Genomic DNA, 14,285 nt, shown 5'->3' with positions numbered 1-14,285 from the left:
ACAATAACATCTTACCATACCTTTGTGTCCATTATTTTATAAGACATCTCTCCAGTTTGATATTCTCCAGACAGGATGGCAGTTATAGAGGATGACTGCTAATAGGCCAAATGCTGTACTGGATTCTCCCTTGCTTAGATATATTTATAGAAGCTGCTGCTCCCTTATATATAGTATAATGCACAATGTGTTGTATATAGTTTGCCATATACAACAAAGAAGATCCCGGAAACAAAAGCCAAAGGCATATTTGCAACTTTCACTAATGTAGTCATTTGATGAATGTAGCAGTGTGTGTATATTCTGGCTTCATATCTTCCAGTCTCTGAGATGTTGCTATGAAAGGTCCAGAAAAGGCATTTACTCTATCAGTCACAGAAGGTTCAGTTGTAATGTTTCATCTGTAGCCCTCCAGTGTGTGTGTGTGTGTGTGTGTGTGTGTGTGTGTTATTTCTTCTAATGTATCTGTGCAATACCTTTTGATTAATAGTTAGAGCTTTTCCATTGGGAAGTACCATAAATCTAATGAATGTTCACCTTTACTGTATTTACCGGAAAGGAAGACAGTCCTGAATTTAAGATGACCCTGGAGATTCTATTCCCCTTATAAACGTTTGTGTGTGGCATCTGCATATATGTATTTTATAAATATTAATTAAACTACTTTAACTACTTATTAAAGTTAACTGCCAAAGACAAAGTGGTAGTACTGTAAAAACACAGTCCTGCTTTCTGTGGGCAAGCAAGCAAACAGAGAGGAAAGCCTGGAGTGGCCCACTCGTCTAGCTAGCTATCAAAACCATCCTCCAGCCAATCATAGCACACCATGATTGATAGATGGTTCCTAGCACAATGTGCAATAGTGTATCTGTAGCTTCTGGAATATCTATTGAACTATATGTGTTACTGAAGTTCATCATTTGAATGCATTATTTTAAATTTCTAGTTTTTAAAGTGGAAGTTTCTTGCAGGTGTTAAGATAAATACTAAAGTTGATTAGTCTACCAGTAGTACTGATAAAAGTAAGCCTAATGTGATATTCACATTTCCCAGCTGCCTCCATTCTGCTTTACATTGCTATCCCAGGCCATGCTGGAGATACTGTTGATGAGTTATTCTAGTGTCTGGAATCTGCCAGCATCTGGATGGGGCAGAACAGGGTGTGAAGTTGAACTCAGATGAGATAGAGGTGCTGTTGTCCTCAAAGCTCTCTGTGAATGACAGAGCTGCCTCTTTATGGGGAGGCACTACCCTGAAGGAGCAGGTTCATGAGTTGGGGGTTCTTCTGGACTCATGGCTGCTACTAAAACCACAGGTGGAGATTGTGGCCAGAGGAACTTTGGCCCAGCTTGGATTAGTGCATTGGTCGCAGCCTCACCTGGTGCAAGAGGACCTTACAATAGGAACTCATGCCCTCATTAACACCTGGTTAGACTACTGCAATGTGTTCTTTAAAGAGCATTTGAAAGCTACAGGGCTATGGAAAGGATTTTTGTTAGAACTGCTTGTTCCACTTGCTTATACGTGCATTTCTATGCTTTAACTGTGGATATATAAATGCAATTTATCTATGCGTATACATACAGACACACAGACATATACATATAATCTAATATACATCTAGTAAGGCCCCCTCATAGGAAGAAAAATGATTGGCAATTGCTTCCCTGGAACAGGCAGGTGGGAGGGCACAGCAGCAGGGAATTGTCCAACAGGAGGATGCAGGAGCCTCCCATCTGAACTGAATACCTTGTAAGCTCCTGCCAAAGTGTCTCCTTTTGGACAGGATTTCCTTTAGTTGGCTTAGACTAAAGCTGGCACGAGCATAGGACAGCAGCAGCTTAAACAGTAAATGCAGATAGGCTCTAAAGTCAAGAAAGAATGATGAGAATTGCCTACATTTTTTCAAGTGGTATGCATACCTATTTTATTTATTTATTTTGGTGCCTTCAAGTCAGCATTGACCTTTAATGACTGCTTGGACTAGTCCCTGCAGTTTTCTTGGCAAGATTTTTGGAAGTGGTTTGCCATTGCCTCTTTCCCAGGGCAAAGAGAAAGTGGCTGGCCCAAAGTCACTCAGTTGGTTTTGTGCCTAAAGTGGGACTAGAGCTCACGGTCTCCTGGTTTCTACCCTGATGCCTTAACCACTACATTAAACTGACTTTATGCATACATATGTGATTATAATTATTTTTTGCTCAACCCAAACCCCAATGAACTTTAGTTTTATAATGCAAGGTCACACAAACACACTTATTATTTGAGGAGGTTGCTATATTGCAAAGTCTGAGAGGCTCTGCTGTAGGACGTAACAACCCTCCTTGTTAATTTTGTCATGGTAAGGAACGTATAACAGTATATAGGGGGAAAGGTACCCTACCAAATATATATACTTAAGTGTGTGTGTATGAATTACCACCTTAGGTAACAATTGTAGTGGCTACATCTCAGGACAGTTCTTGCTAATGAAATGACAGGAGAGGGCCATTTTTCTTATCACTTTGTTCAGATGCTGTATTTGTTCACTGTATTCACTGGCTCTAAAATAATAGAGACATGTGAAAAAGACATAGGAACAAAGCTTGTAAAGAAGAAATGGGTGTGTGTGTGCGCGCGTGCATGTACAGGTGGAAGAACAGGCACATTTCAACACAGAAGTGGCTGTTTTGTTTGTAGTTCAAGGTTTTGAATCCTCCCTGGGTAGGCTTAATGGCTGTGTATTTATATTGAGGTGTTTTTTAAAAGAAAAAAGTGCAATAAAACCACATCAATTTCATCATTAATATATCTCAAATGTGTATGAATATTGAAATATGAATATGCAGCAAGGTATAAAGTCAGTGAAGTAGCACATGGAGTCAATTATAGATAGAGAAGTAAATCTGAGATTAGATCTGAAAGTCCACTGTAGTGGTTTTTATCATGTTTATGACTTTGCTCTGTATGAATGCTCTCTGTTCTCACAGACACACTATTGATTGAAGAGCTGGAATAAAAGGAGGATAAGATATAGAGTGAGTACTGCAAATCCAGAGGTTATATCACCACTTCCCTTCCAAGCCATGATCCTAAGGTCCCTTCTGCTTATTCCTCCCAGCTAACTCCTCTGGAGTTAGGGTTTCAAAAAAATGTGATTCCCCTCTATCTCACAAACGAATACAGTGCCTGGGCTCACACAAAGGGGCCTTCTGCTGAGATCATTGTCATCTAGTTTACTATACAGTAGCCGATACTGACTCACCATGGCTCTCCAGAGTTTCAGAAAGTGGCCATTCTCATCCCTGCATGAAGATGCCGGGAGCTGAATATGGGATCTTTTGCGTGTAAATGAGATATGATTTTTTCTGAGCTACACCTGATTTTATGGGAAAATAATTATCTTGGAGGAAAAAAAATGTACTATGGGACGAAGAAGAGCTGCCTTAAGTCTGCTTTCTCCTGATGGTCATGCTATTTTGTAAAGTAGAGGCAAGGCCCAACAGTGAGAGAATGCAGCTATCCTGTCTTTAATATGCCTCATGATATAGAACATCTATATATGTGGTCACTAAGAGTTGACAACAACCTGATGGCACGTAATCATCAGATCCCTTCAAAAGGAGGTATTCTGTAGTACAAAGTTTGTAATCCCTTCCCACTCACTTCCTTCAGTTGAGTCAGACATATCACATCCTTTCCTTTCCTCATATCGGGAACAATGATCCACCTGAAGAAGTTTCTATTCTTGTTTGTGGCTCCTGGAATCACTGGACAGTTTGGTACCAACCTTTAGCAGTGTGGTGCACTATTGAAAATCAACTTTGTGTTTTGTTGTTTAAATTCAGCAGTTTGTTACACCATGGAAAGCTGGCAGCAAACAGTTCAGCGTTGTAAGGAATGGTTAGACTAACTGCCTATTTTTGCTTCTGTACCTCAAGCTTTTGCTAAAGGAACATTTTGCAGAGGTGCGAAAGGAAATGGAAAGATGTGGTTAATCTAAAGGCCAAATGTTGTGCTTCAGAGCTGAGCATGCATGAAATTTTGCACCTGCTCTTGCTTCTAACCACATCCTCTGAACTATTTGGGACAAGTTACAATGCCTTATAACCCCTGGAGCAAGTGAAGGCTAGAAACTTGACTATTGGTTTATACTGCTTAAGCTAATGTTTTGACAACCTTGGAAGGCGGGTACACTTGTGTGTGTGTGACCCTCCTCCTAGATGCTTCCTGATGACAAAAAGGTATAAAAGCTGTGGTAAACTGTTCTGGGTGTGGCTGTTCTGTGTCTTTTCTCTGCCAGCCGGACAGAGAGTGGTCCACCCTGCTTTTCTTCTGGCCAGTAATAAAAGCTGTACTGTATTTGCTTTGGAAAAACCTCTGTCTGGAGTCTCATTGGAAATTATAGAATCCAGGCTAGCGAACCTTACAGCGTTAAATATTTTTAAGGATTCAGTGGGAATTTTAATTTTTTTAAATATTCCATCTGCTTTGCATCATAGTCCCACCCACTTCACCTTTAAACAAACATCAAAGAATGAATATGATCTCCATCCAGTGAAAGAGCCCATCCCATTTTCATAGTTCTCTGTGTTACTGCCACAATCCAGGATGTGAAGGGAAAGGACCAGAAGCTGTCTGGGTCTCTACCATCAGGCACCATCAGGCAGAAGAAGAAAGAAGGATGCAGTTTTTTATAACTACAGAAACCCCCCTCCCCCAACCTCTTGTTGTATCTCATTAGCTAATCCTTCATGCTGACTCCTTACTTACTGTTCTTTTAGTACCTCTGTGGTGACTTTCATGAGGTGCATCAGGACTCAGTGATCCATAACCTTGCCTCAGCCTGCTGTGAGAAGTGCTCCTGGTACTGAAGCAACAACAGGTACAGTCCCTTAGGGACTGACTTGCAGGATATAAGTTATTCTATGCAGCAAAAAGTGTGGTAAAAGAATAGAAATTATTAGTCTTTTAACTGTTCTCAGCTCTGCTTTTTATCTTCATTTCTTTCCTTTTCTTTCTTCCTCCCTTCTTGAGCCAATTGTTCCTCTTACACCATCTTCATATAAGCAAACATGTACTTTACTTATAGTTCAAACAATACCAATGTTGACAAGGAGGTAGGAGACAAAACATTATTCTATATAATCAGAGAGAGAGAGAGAGAGAGAGAGAGAGAGAGAGAGAGAGAGAGAGAGAAGAAATAGTAACAGGGCAACAAAAAAGGAGGTTAAGAGAATCTTCTAGAATCTCACAACCACCAAGGGACTGCCTAATGTACATATAAACAGGGTTACTAGCTGATACAATTATGCAGGATTGCTTAGCCCAACACTAATGGAACCTGTTGCTTGATGTAGACCAGGGTTTTCTAAAGTGGTCAATATTGATCCCCAAGGGTCGGTGGAACTATCCATTGTTGTTGTTGTTATTATTCATAGTACTATTAGTTAAAGTAGTATTTATTAAATTATTTTCATATACAGTAATAAATATTTGGGGGTTGATGAACAATCTGAAACTTCATGAAGGAGTTGATAAGCTGAAGAGTTTAGGGACCCCTAGCACAGACAGTACCAAAGGGGCAACTCAAATATTAATATTTCTCATGTTTGTAAAGTGAAAGCATGTTGTTTCTGTGTCAACAGAATATGGAAGCAGGATTTCCAGGGGGAAGGTGGGATGGGAATACTGGACAAGGACACACCTTTCTGGGTGGAATACCCCAAAATAGGGAAAAACATGTGATCTTTCAAAGATGTCTATATTCAAAGGGGACAGGCCAAGTTTCCCTGCCTCCTTCCCAGCTGCAGGTCTGCCCCCAGTTCATCTGTAGATTCCATACAGCAGTTGGAGCCCTAATATCTCTGCTAAGGCCTCTCTTGATGTTTGTACTTGGGAGAAGAGGATTAAAGAGCCCACACGATTATTGTTGCCCTATCAGTCCTTCAGTTCAAAATATGGCCCTTGCTAAGAAATAATTGAGGATTGTGGGCATTACTTCAACTTTCCTTGCTCAGCTCTGTGTGATTACACTGATTGAAAGGCTTTGTGTATCTTGGACAGACAGATGTAATAGCTTAATTTCTTCCACAATTATTTGTTGAGGTGATTGGGGCAGTACAACATTAAGAGTACCTGGTGAGCCCATGGAGGATCTAATATTTGAACCAGGGAATATTTTGGCTCACAGCTCGTGCTTTTATCTCCTGTCCAACATGTCTAGCCAGCAGTTTGGCAGCACTCTTCCTGTCTGTAGGAAAAAAAAGAAATGATATTCAAGACAATGAAGCAAGCAACTTTGTAGTTCTGCTAGAAAGAAAGGCAATAACCTTGAAGGCATCTCAGTCGTTCTCAGACAGGCTTGGAATGTACAACAACTAGAGAATCAACTACTACCATGTTTGGAGGAGTCTTCATTTTTAAACAGCACTTAGGAAAGTCTGCTTTAATTTGAATGTGATCGTTAAGGCAAGAGTCAACAAAATATTTTCAAAACATCCAAGCTTAATGTTCTAATCGTTGAAGCTGAAGCTTTGTTAAGCAGCAGGGCTCTTATGCAAAATAGCATGGAAGACTCTCATGTAATTAAGGCAATTACTTCACTTTGGCATTTTTGGAACGTTGCCATTCCCTGTGTTTAATAAGGAAGAGATGTAGGTTGAGAAGATCTATGTCATATGTGCCATAAAACAAACTGCTGAGTTGTCTATTACTCTGGCAACAGAGCCCTATATTTCATGCTGTTTTGTCAGGTCTAATTGCTCTCAGGAGTCCAGATTGCATTAATACTCATCAGACCTAGGAGGAAGAGATATTTTTATTATTTTAAGTTGATGCATTTCTCTCTCTCTCTCTCTTTCCTGACTTTAAAAAGAGATAATATATTCTTGGACAAGTCATACATGCAATACTTCTTTAGTTCATAAAATTTGAAAAGCTTTAAAAAGCCTAATTTTAAATTAACAATTGGCCACAGCTATAAAATGGGTAAAAGAATTAGTTCCAGGAATCAAAGATCAGATTTCATATTAACAGTTATGAAAATGGTGCAAATTGTGTAACAGATTTTTTCAGTACATAACAGGGAGTGTGTTTTAAGAACTGCAGTTGGCTGGATTGTTCTTCTGTGTCACCAGTCCAAAGGTACTATTACTGACATGGAATTGTTGAGACCCTATAAGAGCCATCCCCAATCTGTACTCACTTTTTTGTCTTTTTTCATTTGTAGAAGAAATAATAAAACCTGCAAGCATGTAAAAAGCCAAGGAAACGGTTCGGACTTGCTACGGAAACCCAGCTTCAGCATGATCTGTTTTAGGATCTTGATGGTCTTCTCTAACCACTTGAGCCAGATTGGCTTGCTAAGTTGGGATCTAGAACATTTGGAGGGCACCAGGTTAAAGAAGGCCATCAAAGAAAGAAGTATATCAGGTAGTGGAACTTTTGAGCAGCAATAATATGGGTTTAGGAAAGAGAATTCTCAAGATCCAGAGTAAACCTTGGGAAACTGGGAAAGCTTGCAAAATGAGGAATGGGATTTGAACTGCGTAAGAACGGGGAAAGAGAAATTCAGCAGGCCACAAGCTAAACGTTATAAAGTGGAGAAGAGGTAGATCCCCCGCCCCTCAAAAACCACTTCCACACCTCTTTTGTGATTTGAATTCGTGATCCCAGAAGACTCATGCTGGAGGAAGAATCAGATTCAAATGGAAGGACGAGTGCTACTATAATGCCTTTCAAATTTGCATATCTTCCATCATATCAATTGAGTGATGATATTAATCAGTGAATTGCACAAGGAGAAATTTCTGATATTTGATTTAGTTGATTGTTATATAGGTACCCTGCCTTTTCTTTAGCTCATTTCTCTCCTACCCTCAAAATAAGCAGCAGTAGTAGTACCTTATTAGATCAGAGTAAATCCTCACATAATCCTGTGAAATAATTATAATGAGAAATAGCGACTGAGAGTAACTCAACCAGTCACCTTCACAGCTGAATTGTAATATGAATCTGGCTCTCCTCAGTTTTGGTTGGACACTTTGCCATGCTAATTTTTTTTCAGAGGCTGTGGTAGCAAGATGCACCAAACTATAGCTAGCCAATCTTATCTTAGCTATAGTTTGGTTATCTTGTGTGTTGTATAAGCCAGTTTATGTCATTTATCTAGTCAGTGACTGAAATAAATATTGTCTGTCTGTCTGTCTGTCTGTCTGTCTGTCTGTCTGTCTGTCTATCTATCTATCTATCTATCTATCTATCTATCTATCTATCTATCTATCTATCATGTCATTAGTAAAATTCAATGCACTATGCAAACCCAGAAAATGTAATATTTTTAGGGGTGTAAGGGGTGTCCAAGGAGGGGTAGCACCTCTGGTGGAGGTGCCTGCCGTGCTCTTTCTACAGCTGCTCGTTCTCCTTTGGTCCCCACCTGGCACTCAGCTCTCACTACAGCTCCAAATAGCTGTAACCAGGCCACACCCTGGTAAACCATCTCAGCAGATGGGCCAAACCCAGTAGAGGGAGGCAGGTCTGGCAGCTGAGGAATCTGCTGTAAGACATCATGATCAACAGTGGATGGCCTATTGAGTAGGTTGGAAAAGTGTTCAGCACAGTGGTTTTTCAGTCCTTCCTGGTCTTTGATCAGGCTCAACCCATCAGATGACAGCAGGGGGTAGCCTCCTGATTTAGAAGGACCATAAACTGACTTTATGGCATTGAAGAACTCTCTGGTGGCATGCATGTCTGCATAGCGTTCCACCTGCTCAGCCTTTCTCTGCCACCACTTGTCCTAGTACTAGACCCAAATGCCTTATAGGTGTTCCAAGACATCTTGGAAGACATTTAGTCCACAGAGGGGATGCCTGATGATTTCCGCAATGCCCTCATTGTGGCTCTCTACAGAAATAAGGGAAGCAAATCAAACTGCAGAAACTGCAGGGGTATTTCATTGCTGCCCATTGTGGGCAAGATCTTTGCCTGCATTCTCCTGAACAGACTTGTCACTGTCTCAGAAAGGAACCTCCCAGAGGCGCAGTGTGGCTTTTGGCCAGAATGGAGTACATCAGACATGATATTTGCTGTGAGGCACGTCCAGGAGAAGTGCATTGAGCAGAACAAGCATCTTTATTTTCTCCAGATTGATTTATACCTAGCATAATCAAGGCATAGTTATTTGGAGTCTCTTATTCATGTCCCCCTACCCCGCAGTCTAAACAATATCTTCTATAACAGTCCTGTTCCCTCTTTGGTGTTCCGAAGATCTGTTAGACATTTCATCACAGGAATAGTCAATATCGCCTCACTGGTTTCAAATAACTGTCATTGTCCAAAAGGGATTACAAAAACAAGATGGAATAATCAGAAACTCGACTGAATTTGAGAAATTTATAATACAAAATTCAAAACATGTACTGGGTTTATTTAAAAGTTGCTATTGAACTATGACTCAGAAACCAAAGAAGTTAGAGACTGTATCCTTAAAGGGAAGCAGAATTTAAACAAGACAGTTGATATGCAACAATGGGAATATCAGTAGAAGAAAAATATTAAATTTACCATGAATATTACACATAGAGAAAACCGGTACAAGATGTTTTACCACTGGTACATTACTTCAATGCTGACTGCAAAAATAGATAATTCACTTTCTAAAAACTGTTGGAAATGTGCCTTCCTGTCATCAGCAAATACTAGATATGTAGTTACTCCAGCTGGCTATCTTGCAGTTAGAAACATTTTACCATAGAAAAGCTTTCTCCCTCACCTACTGTCACCGTCTTCCCTCTACTAGGGTTTTGGATGGTAAATATTAAAAAATAGCATTGGCTGAAAGGGTCTGTCCCACCACAGAACATATACTTCTTTGTCACCCCTTTTATAGAGACAACTTAACCAGACTTATCCTTCCTTTGATCAGCACAGCTCCTAATTGCTCAGACTTGGCTTATGCCCAGATGCTACTTACAAATGAGCTGCCATTTATTAAAAAGTGCACAGTGCTAGGTTTTGCACTGCAGCATGTAAGATCTGCCAAACCCTGACAGCTCAAGCTCCTGCTATCTACAGGCAGTCCCTGGGTTATGAACAAGATCCATTCCTAAGTCTGTCTTTAAGTTGAATTTGTAGGTAATTTGTAGGTAAGTCGGAACAGGTACATACAGTTCTTATTTAGATCAGTTAGTCAAATTTTTGTCTTAGTATATAGGATATAAAATGGCAGATGGGGTTCCCCTTCTTCAAGCTGACGAACCGCTGAAGCCGTACAATGTTTTCATGAGCATCGCAACGTAGTGTGTGCATTCATTATTACGAACCCATTGTATTTAACTCAAATTATTAATATAATAGGCTGTACTGTATTTTTTTATCTAGCTTGTACTGGTCTGAGACTGCAATAAAGACTGACTGACTGGATGACTATTACAAATGCAATAATTAGGTTGGATTATCCTTCCATATTTGCTGACAATGTTGTAAAACTCAACAATTTTGGAACATGATTTATTATAGAATGAAACAAATTTTAAAAGGTTGAAGTCTTTTTCCAGCCAGCTGATTTTGTTGTTGTTGTTAATCATTACCAAGCCTTACAAGCCAAAGTATACAGAGTTGGCTTTGTATGTGATAACTGTTGCTGAATACTTTATACTTGTTACTGGAAATCACACATAATTCCCTCTTTAGAAGAATGGCAAATTAAACTGTGGAAGTTTGCATTAATCTCAAAAATAACTTTACATTTAAAAAACAAATCTCATTCAGAATTTAATTTTACTTGGAAACCATTTATAGATTGTACTTCTACATTTACATAGGAGGTTGGACCAGAAGACCTCCAAAGTCCCTTCCAACCCTATGATTCTTTGATTCCATGATATGGACTTGTACTGCATCTGAAGTTTGGGTTTCTCTTAATCTAAGTCTTTAATAACCTTTGCTTGATTCAGTAAATAAGGATAAGGGTTTTTAGATCAGATAGAAAATCTTGTTAATTGTTCATTCTGATGTATGAGTTTTATTATGATCACTGCTGTTAATTAGTGAATATTGATTTGATTTTAATAATGATTCTTAAGTCCTAAATTGATATAAGAATACTTTTATATGCAGTATTAATCTAATGTTACTTTGACATTTTTACTCAGTTTCATATAGCTTATAAATCTCTTTTTCTTTTTTCTTATTTGCTTTTTTATTGGTTGTGCTTTTAAATATCTATTAAAATAAAATAAACATGGAAATCTTCATTGCCTAAAATGCTGGTCAGTGACTGTAATAAAGACATTCATTTCCAAAGAATCAGTGATTGTACTATGTATTAAAATAGCCTTTTGAGCTGTTGAAATAATTTGATTTTGTTACAGTAAGCTTGCAGCAATGTTTTGAGGGAGAATAATGACATTACCCTCATACAGGAGGCTTTGGAGGGCTTGAAACTAAGCCAATGAGATTCAGTTGATTAATATGGTTTTGTTGGGTTTGGGATTTCCTTGTTCAGTGCATCTTTGCTATCTGTTGCATTATCCTATTCCACAAGAGTCCCATTAACAAGGATGGATATGCATCCATTGTAGCAATGTTCTTTGTACAGCTTACAGCCTTGTATTCATAATTTCTTAGATAAACCTACCAAATCAGTTTAATCTATGGCTGACCAAATGAACAGGAATTATGGGAAATGATTGTCTTACAGTGGGGTTTCCAAGTCTTTGAAAGTATTATTAGGGTTGGAGAACTTAAGATGAAATTAAGAGGACAGCTGACTGCAGAAGGATTCACTTTTCAATCGTTTTCATATGCACTATTAAGGGAGATGTTTAATATGGATAGAAAGACACCAGATATAGAACAATATGTAACAGAATTTGAAAGAGAATTATGTACAAATGATAATTTGTTAAATGTATAAATGTAATTGCTAAAATGTATAAATTACTGTTGAGATTTGAAATGGAAGAAGAACAAGTTAAAGACTGCATGATAAAATGGGCTAAGAATTTTGGTTATAATGTACAGATGGATCAGTGGGAAGGAATGTGGTTAAAAGGATTGAAATTCACAATGTCTTACAATTTAAAACAGAATTTCTATAAAATGATGTACCATTGGTATTTGTCACCAGAGAAACTATCTAAGATGAATAAAGTTACTTCTAACTGTTGCTGGAAATGTGAAAAGCATGAAGGGACATTTTACCATGCAAAAAAAGCAAAACAATATTGGACACAAATATATATGATGATGCAGAGAATTTTAAAACTTAACTTTCAGTTGAAACCAGAGCTTTTTTTACTAGGACTTATGGATAGTTAACTAGAAAAGATGCATGGATGACTGGTTTTATATATGATAACTACAGCAAGGCTATTATATGTGCAAAGATGGAAACTTGTAGAAATGCCCACAATGGAGGAGTGGATTGTGAAGATGGCAGAACTTGCTGAAATGGCTAAATTGACTTGTTTGATTAGGGAAGGAACAACAATTACTTTTATAAAAGACTGGAAACCCTTTATGGACTTTTGGCTGAAAATGGACAAAAATGAACTGATGATCTCAGGATTTACTGATTAAAAAGGGTTGTTTATGGGAAGAAGGGAACCATGATATATAATTTGGGAGGGCAGAAATGGTAATAATTATGTTTGTAACTGCTGTAAAGAATCATATATTAATACTAATAAAAGTATTATTAGGGGCAGCTCTTCTTTCCCTGTGTTGAGTACCACTGCTCCAACAATCTCTTTACTAGTGGTTTATACGACTCATCATCATCGTCGTCGTCGTCGTCGTCATCAGTCATCATCCAGACGTAATAGTAATGAGGATACGCTTTATAGGATTTCAAAATGGCTGCGTGATGCTATTAATAAGAGCTTATAAATCACTAGTGATGGTAGGCTATGTATGCAGCTTCCCATGGGTGGGTCCTTGGCTCAGAATCCTTCTGTTTTCTGTATCCTAACAGCATGGTGCAGAGATTGTATCAGTGAATGAAGGGAGCAGGTTGAACCAGCCTCTTCTTTCTTCCCTTCAGCCTCTTTCCCATCTGTCATTCTGGAACAATGATTCCTAAAATAGGAATGTCTAAAAGAGATGGTTGAATTAGGAGATGCCCTGAACCAGTACATTGTACTATGGATTCTACTGTCATTTGTAATAGAGTTAATGCAAAAAGACTAGATTAATCCTTTTTCAGGAGAGTAATATAACCTATCTGATAAATATGTCTTGTCATGACCTTGGAAAGATGGAAGAAAATGCACTTTATATGATTTACATGGTTCACTACTTTCTTGTTTTTTCTGCAGATTCGCTATTTTAGAGATCACTGGAGTTCACACCCGTACTCAAAAGCTTCATTAATCACCACTGCAGAGGCAGTATTTTAAAAAGCATGCTACTGCTTTGCAGAACCAAATATAATTAGGTGTTTTGTGATTCATTCAGACAGCCTTAATTAGCATAATTGATAGGCTGATTAATGAATAAATCAGGATTTAGAATGGGTTTTTTAATCAGCCCTGTCCCTTCTAAAAGGGTGTTTCTTTGCCAGTCATAATGTTCTAAACAATTTGTACACAGACCCTGTCAAACTTTATTGAGTAATTATTTTTAAAATGGAGGATTTTTAATTACCCAAAAAAACCCATTTGAATTGAGATATATTTATTTAGTCACACAGTATCTAAATACAAAAAAAAATAAAAAATAAAAATCTGATTGCCCTATTGCTCAGAGTTCTATTAAGATTGAGTCAGCTGTTCTGAATGACATTTATTTTTAGACCACAGATGTTAGATCTCATCTGAGAAGTGTGCAAATAAACAGCCTCAGATAGTGACCGTACCAAATTGACAATTTGGGTTCCTCAAATTGGGTAGGATGAAACTTTTTTTGGCATTTTTTTGTTTTAGAAAAAGGAGACAAGTTTTGCCTCCCATGAAAAATTAAAACTCCTCCCCCCCAAAAAATTGAACTAATTTTTCCCATGGGGGAACAAGAGGCAAAATGTATGACTTTAGCAGGCTGGCACCAAATTCACCCCTTAAAACTCCCCAAATCAGAAAAGCAGGTCTGAAAAAATTGGTTCCATCCATTTGGCTGATCTCCCAGGCCAGAAAACCATAGTGCAACTCTGAGCCAAAAACAGTTTCCATCTTTGGATCACAATGTAAAAAGAAAAAAAAATCCTGTTCTAACTGTAATAATCTGAAATGCAATCTTCAGAGTATGAAAGATGTCAGGCAGACGATCCCATATGCAGTTTTGTTGTCTGAGAGGCAATGAAATGTATTTAT

Source organism: Python bivittatus, unplaced genomic scaffold, assembly GCF_059951505.1.
Source record: "Python bivittatus isolate LINGU-HERP-01145 unplaced genomic scaffold, Pbiv_v1 ctg000960_np1212, whole genome shotgun sequence".
NCBI classification, from domain to species: Eukaryota; Metazoa; Chordata; class Lepidosauria; order Squamata; family Pythonidae; genus Python; species Python bivittatus.
The sequence above is the reverse complement of the archived record's forward strand: the minus strand, read 5'-3'. Positions refer to the sequence as shown.